At 36.9% G+C, this 6670-nt stretch overlaps 1 long non-coding RNA gene across 1 annotated transcript; it reads left to right on the top strand.

Annotated features, from left to right (window-relative positions):
• Positions 1 to 2561: 2561 nt before the first annotated feature.
• On the top strand, positions 2562 to 3922 carry LOC113228136. Its single transcript, XR_003310271.1, has 3 exons — positions 2562 to 2632; positions 2882 to 2975; positions 3066 to 3922. It is a non-coding gene; the product is annotated as an uncharacterized LOC113228136 (long non-coding RNA).
• The last annotated feature ends 2748 nt before the right edge of the window (positions 3923 to 6670 follow it).

Below are 6670 nucleotides of genomic sequence, written 5' to 3'. Positions count from 1 at the left end.
ATATTAATTGACAATTCAAGTATGAGTATCTGAAATTTCGTTGTACAAAGATCGTTAACATTACATGTGTAATAAAAACGTCTGATTGATGTGGTCAATATCAAATTGAGACTGTACTTTCCTCAACAAAAAAGGAAAAGCACTACGAGTTGAACAACTTCTGAACCCTTAACGATAGAAGGTAAAGGCCAAATTATCCAAAACAAACCCTAAACAGTAATCGTAAAATACACCGTAAATACGTAATATGTTACGTAAAATCTACGAAAGATCTACGCAAAATGCGTAAAATGGTCACAAGTGCGAAATTACTTAACACTTTCGCCGCCTGTAAAGGTACGATGTAAAACCCACGAATAAAAGTTTAGTGATGATAAAATGTCGATGGGATTTATCGATAATTTACACGAGGTCTATTTCCGGACGTATGTCAAAAAATATTGATAATGAATTAGAGCTGTAATGGCCATAGTCAGATGTTGACCTTCCTGGATTGATGTTATAGTTTATTTTTTCGAGAATCATCTAGAAGTCGATTGTATTCGTAACTGAAAACCAAACAATATAGTAACATTATCCCACGATACAACAAAAATATGCCTTTTTATATACTATGTTTCGTTAAATAGAAGAGTATTCAATATAAAAGCCGTGACTTTGTAAGCAGAAGCCATGGGTTCGATTCCGGCCTCGCACATCTGAGTTAGTCGGAATTTATGTGCGAAATTTAAATAGAAATTTGCCATGATATTTCGATGAACGAAGACGTTGTGATGAAGCCTGCATATCAAAGAAGGTTCACATTCCTCGGATAACGTGTAAAGTCCCCAACCCGCATTAGGCCAGCGTGGCGGACTATGGCCTAAACCCTCGCCTGAAAAGAAACACTTGCCCAGCACTGGGATGTGTATTTACACGGGTTGACGATGATAATAGATTATTTATTTATTTAAAAATAATTCAGATTTTACATACTTTTATTATTGTTTTATTTTTGTAGCATGAAATTATACATGGACTATATCGTTGATTAAATGTGCGAAACAGGCCCGAAATACAAATGTGTAATGTATGTATGTTTTAGATAGTCTTACTTTATTACGTTGTTAATATGTTTGCAAGTAAATGGTTTAAATACACAAAATCCTAAATTTATCGATAATTTTTCATCACTAGCACCTTTACGACCATCAAGGCACGTGCGTACGACGCCACGGTCGCAATAAGAATAAGTATTTTTTTTGTTAAATCAGAGAAAGAGGCAATGGTACCGTAACGCTGTGCCAATATCATTTGATTTGAATTTTTACGACACGTGCATATGAGATGGGTAATTTTGAGGTAAATTATGAAAGTAGCTTTATTAAGATCGTACATTTTTTTGGTCTTATGTGTACGTACTTACATTAAGGAACCTGCACGCTGGAGAACAACATAAAAGCCGTGTTCAACTGCTGTTTAAAAAAAGCGTTTCAATTCATTTAGCATATTGCATGCATATTGCACTTCTTGGTCATGAAGGTTGTAGACAACAAAGCGCATCTAAACAAACTTTAAAACAATGAACTATGCACATATTTTGCAGTATAATCCCGTGAACAAAAGTATGCGTTTAAGAGTTAAACAGCACTGTTTAACTCTCTGAGAGCCTTCGTTGGAATGCTTTGCATTCTGCCGTAATGTTGTACAGACGGCAGCACATGACGCTATACACTTTTGTTAACCCACTTCAAAAAAGGAGGAGGTTCTCAATTCGACCGTATATTTTTTTTTGTATGTATGTTACGCGATAACTCCGGTATTTGTGAACCGATTTTCATGATCCTTTTTTTGTTGGGAAGGGGGTACTTCCATAGTGGTCCCATTTCATTTTGAAAGAAATCATCCACCTCTAAGGGTGGCTATTCACGCATGAAGATTCATTTTTATAAATAGAATAGAATAGAATAGAATAGAATAGAATAGACATTTATTGCGACGCCACAACACATGATACAAAAAAAAATGAATTATAACACAGTACGATGAACATTAAAATTAAAAATAATAACAGTAATAATAATTAATAAACAAAATAGACATACGTAAAACAAACAAATGAAAAAAGAAAACATTAAAATTATCAAAACAAACAAAAAAGGAAAAAAAAAAGCAAAATAACAACAAATTGTTCAGTCATTTGTGCAGTCGTGGCATACGCAAAAGGACTACATTCAGCTTTTACCACAGCCAGAATTGACTGTGGCGCTGGTTTTCAATGAGCCCTGATCCGAGATGAGTGACGGACGTGTGTGTCGCAAAATAAAATAAACTACCTACTTAAATATTTGTCTATGTAAGTGTATTTTGTGCATTGTGTTACTGCTGTGTGTGTTATATTATATTAAATCTACATAAATATAACAAAAATATATATATAAAATATGAATATACCCTCTGTGTGTGTTTATAGTGTGGTAACGTAATTATCTAACAAATAAAATTATTCTCGATCCTCGTCCGAGTCGGATTGTGACGAAAGGTGCGCGGGGAGAAGTAAGGGGGAGGGGACGCTATTCGACAGCCAGCACAACGCAGTTCGCTCCGTTGTTTTGTTTACAGAATGAAACACGCAGTGTCCTACACCATAACGGTACGTATTATTACGATTAGAGCTATTACTAGTGTATTTCTAAAGTATTGTATATTTCTAAAGTATTTTGTAAGTATTGTATAATATCGAGCTCTTATAAATTTATATTATAAATACAAACATAAATGATGGAACATGATCATTAAATTAACAAATAATCAAAACATCAGATTAATTAGATTGGATTATATATAAAAAATATTAAAAAATAAAAATAAAATAATTAATAATCATTGAATAAATTTCAAGGAGCATGCCTCAACTGCCCTATCACGAAAACCGCAGCGATAACAATGAAGATATCGGCCGCCGTACACCAATGCTATGAGTCGAAACCAGCGCGGTAAGTGCACAAGTGAAAACACACTGTTCTTTTTTGGTTATCCAAGAGATATTTTCTATAATTGATTTTAAAAGTGTGCACTGATTTCAGACTACGAAGTGGCGGAGGCAACAGGACGTTCCATATCTTCGCTGCGGTGAACTTGAAACTGCCACGGAATGCAGCGGTATGGTGGCGTGGTACTACCATCGTCCAGTTCAACGTTCTGGTGAAGGAGGTTTTTACGTCGCGTGACCATACCAACTTTTTAGCCAGATAAGGCGGAACCTCGTATTTGATAACGCCAAACAACAAAGTTGCCAAATGTAAATCTCTCCGCGCTCTCATCTTTAAAATATTTGCTTCGTTAATATAAGGAGTTACGTGCATGCGTGGTGGTACATTAAAGCAGAACCTTGCACATGCATTCTGCACTCGTTGAATTTGCTTCTGCGTATGCGCTAGTAGACGCGGCCCGTAAACAACGTCCATATAGTTAAACTTAGATAAAACCAACGAGTCACATAATTTAACACGCGTTTGTACTGTTAGATAATTCCTAATGTTATACAATATCTTTAATCTATAAAAACAATTTCGAACCGTTCCCAGTACATGATTTTCGAAGCGAAGATGTTCGTCCATAACGAGACCAAGGTTACGAGCCTCACTTACTCGTGCAATGACCTCACCCCTAATGGCCAGAGTAACTCCGTGATCTACGATTTTTGCTATTTGGTTTCTTGTACCGAAAATCATGTATTTGGATTTATTGCCATTTAGTACTAACGCATTTGATTCAGCCCAAAGGGCTACACGTTCTAAGTCTTCGTTTAACTTATCCGCAGCTGTACGAACATCACATGGTTTACATGAAATGTAAACCTGTATATCGTCAGCATAAATATGATATCTACAGTGTTTAATATGTTGCACCACATCGGCACTGTAGATAATAAAAAGGATCGGACCCAAAATTGAGCCTTGAGGCACTCCTCGTGTGACGTCACGTGACTCCGATAGTAATTTTGATCCGCTCTGGTTTGACAGTTCTACGCACTGAAATCGATTCTTTAGATAGCTGTCAAACTATTTAACGGTAGACTCACTAAACCCGTAATAATGAAGCTTTGATAACAGTAAGTTGACATTTATGCAGTCAAAGGCTCTGGAAAAAACTAACAGTGTCAACAAGGTCCCCTGTCCACTGTCTTGAGCAGTTAAGATATCATCAACAACGTGGACCATGGCAGTTGCTGTGCTATGCTTTTTCCTAAAACCAGATTGTGTAGTAGGAAGAATTTTATTCTTTTCTAAAAAGTTTGTCAATTGTTTCACCACGATCTTTTCCAAAACCTTTGACATGCGACATGATAAATAGCGCCTAAATTTTCTTAAGGAGCAATTATTTGAATGGTTTATTTTGCTATTTCTCCAGTTCAAGGCGTTTTTCTCTCAATATTCTTTGAGTAGCGAAAAACCGATTTTTATTATCTCCAGTGTTAAGTCCTGTACATGGCGAATTTAAGGATATTTCAATAAAATTTAGCAAATAGACGTAATTCCACGTACTTTTAAGGTCGGTTTTTTTAGTACTATGTACTGAGATTATTCGAATATCGCCTCCGTGTTTGTGAGTGTTTTTTTGCTGTAATGGTACGAACTGATGTGTAAGGTTCTAGAGTCAATTAAAGAGTAAAACCTCTGTCAAATGTAGTCCTTTTGCCGTCCACTAACTAAACGCGGCTACGTGGCAAGTGGTTAAACATCCGTTTTAAATAGCATAAGGCAGAGCTCAAAACACTATATTTAAAAGCAGTTAAAGTTATTTAACGAGTCGGACATATCTGAACTTACCCTACCGTACGGCAACCTTGAACCCATGTGGTTTCTTTTGTACTACAATAAATTTAAATTGTTTAAATATAATTATGTTTTTGGTGCCTTGGTGATAAGCGACACGCCTGTCCATAACAGTTGCTGTGCTACTCAGACCTTTAAATCACATAGATCTGAGGGGCATTGTCACCTTGAGACGTAAGTTGATAAGTCCCATGCACGTGTAATTTCACCAGCACCCTTACGCTCCAAAATCGAAACGCGTTAACATTCCGACTAACGCTTTGCGGCAGAAATAGGTAAGGTTACAACAAATTCTTTAGCAAGGTGCTCTATTGCTACTAAAATTACAGATGGCAGCTTATATGCTGCCGTCTGTACTTGAGACTATCTCTGCCTTGCCTTTTTTACATATTTTAAATGTTTTTCTGTGGGTATTTACTTTCGTTTCTTGTAACAAAAAAATTACGATAAACACAAAATGAAAAATTTATTAAAATTATGTAAGACTTCCTGATGATATAAAACACCGCCATTATTAATATTACAAGTACGGCTATCATTTGCATAATAAAGTTATATTTTTCAAGGCTTTGCGCGAGAAATTGACACGACCATAAGGCTGCCTTTGCACCAGAGATGTGCGAGGTAGCGAGGCGGTGAGAGGTTGCGTTAGGGACTCTTTTCAGCAATGCGCGGGCGGGGTACGTTGTGATAGGGTGAGCAGTGGCGACGTGTCAGTGTCAGTTAGTATCATACTTTGAGTAACTCTAGTTTCCTACACCGTTTTCCACACATTCCTCGTACACATCTCTCGCTATTTTGTATGTACCAATCCTTAGCTCCGCTAACCCTTTTCCACCGGAGCTACGCTAAACGTGGTTAGGAAAATGAAGTAATCCAATTAGTGGATTTTTTCCTCGCTACGTCACACATCTCACACTAACACTTACGTAACACTTTACATTTCTATTTGTATATTTGACAATCACTATGTGTACATAGCAAGTGTGACAAAATATTTGCCTTGTTTGCCTATTCGACAAATACAGTACACCAAACTCGCGTTACCGCGCGCTGGTGGGTTTCTCAACGAGCATCAAAAGAGCCAAATAGGCAAATACGCTAGTAAACCGTCCACACTGTGGTCATATTCATAATTGTGAGTCCTTATTTGGTCATATTTGTCAGTGTCTGCATGTACGTCATACAGTTTTCCAAGTACTTCAAACAACCAGTAGCCATGTAAATTGCCGCCATAACGTATTAAGTCAAAATGGCGGAATGCGGAACTTTGCGTACTGTTGCCATACGTGCCAAGCAAACTAAGAATTTCTATTGCATAGTTTCCCAAAGTGGTACCTACCTACCTAATGTGGCCCCCCAGTGGGCGCCGAAGAGTCTTAGGGGGCGGTAGGGGCTTCGGAAGCTATTGGGGGGCGTTGATGCTGTCCAATGGGTGCTACCGCATTTGAAAAAGAAAACCTGAATTATCTATATAAATTAAACTACGTTACATTTTTTTCCTTGTGATTGTGTTAAATAAAAATAAAAAATACATGTTTTTAATTCTTTTTTATGGTGGCGGTAGGTGACAGTAGGCGGTGAAACAAAGTTTGGGAACCTATGTTATAGTGCATTTACTATTCCGTAGCTCTGGTTTTTACAAGGATTTGTACTATAAGCAAATGTATTCCGGTGTTAAGTTTAATATTAAACATCAGGAGATAATTCCCTACATCATTAGGTATTTTTTCCTTACTTCAAACTAAAAGCAATCAACCCACACATTGAGTAAATTCAAAAACTCATTAAGCTTATGACCTCAGCTTCCGCTAGTAAACTGGACAAACAAAAACACAGACAAAAAGCTATCT

Source organism: Hyposmocoma kahamanoa, unplaced genomic scaffold (genome assembly GCF_003589595.1).
Source record: "Hyposmocoma kahamanoa isolate Upper Pololo Valley unplaced genomic scaffold, ASM358959v1 224, whole genome shotgun sequence".
Classification (NCBI taxonomy): Eukaryota; Metazoa; Arthropoda; class Insecta; order Lepidoptera; family Cosmopterigidae; genus Hyposmocoma; species Hyposmocoma kahamanoa.
The sequence above is the reverse complement of the archived record's forward strand: the minus strand, read 5'-3'. Positions and strand labels throughout refer to the sequence as shown.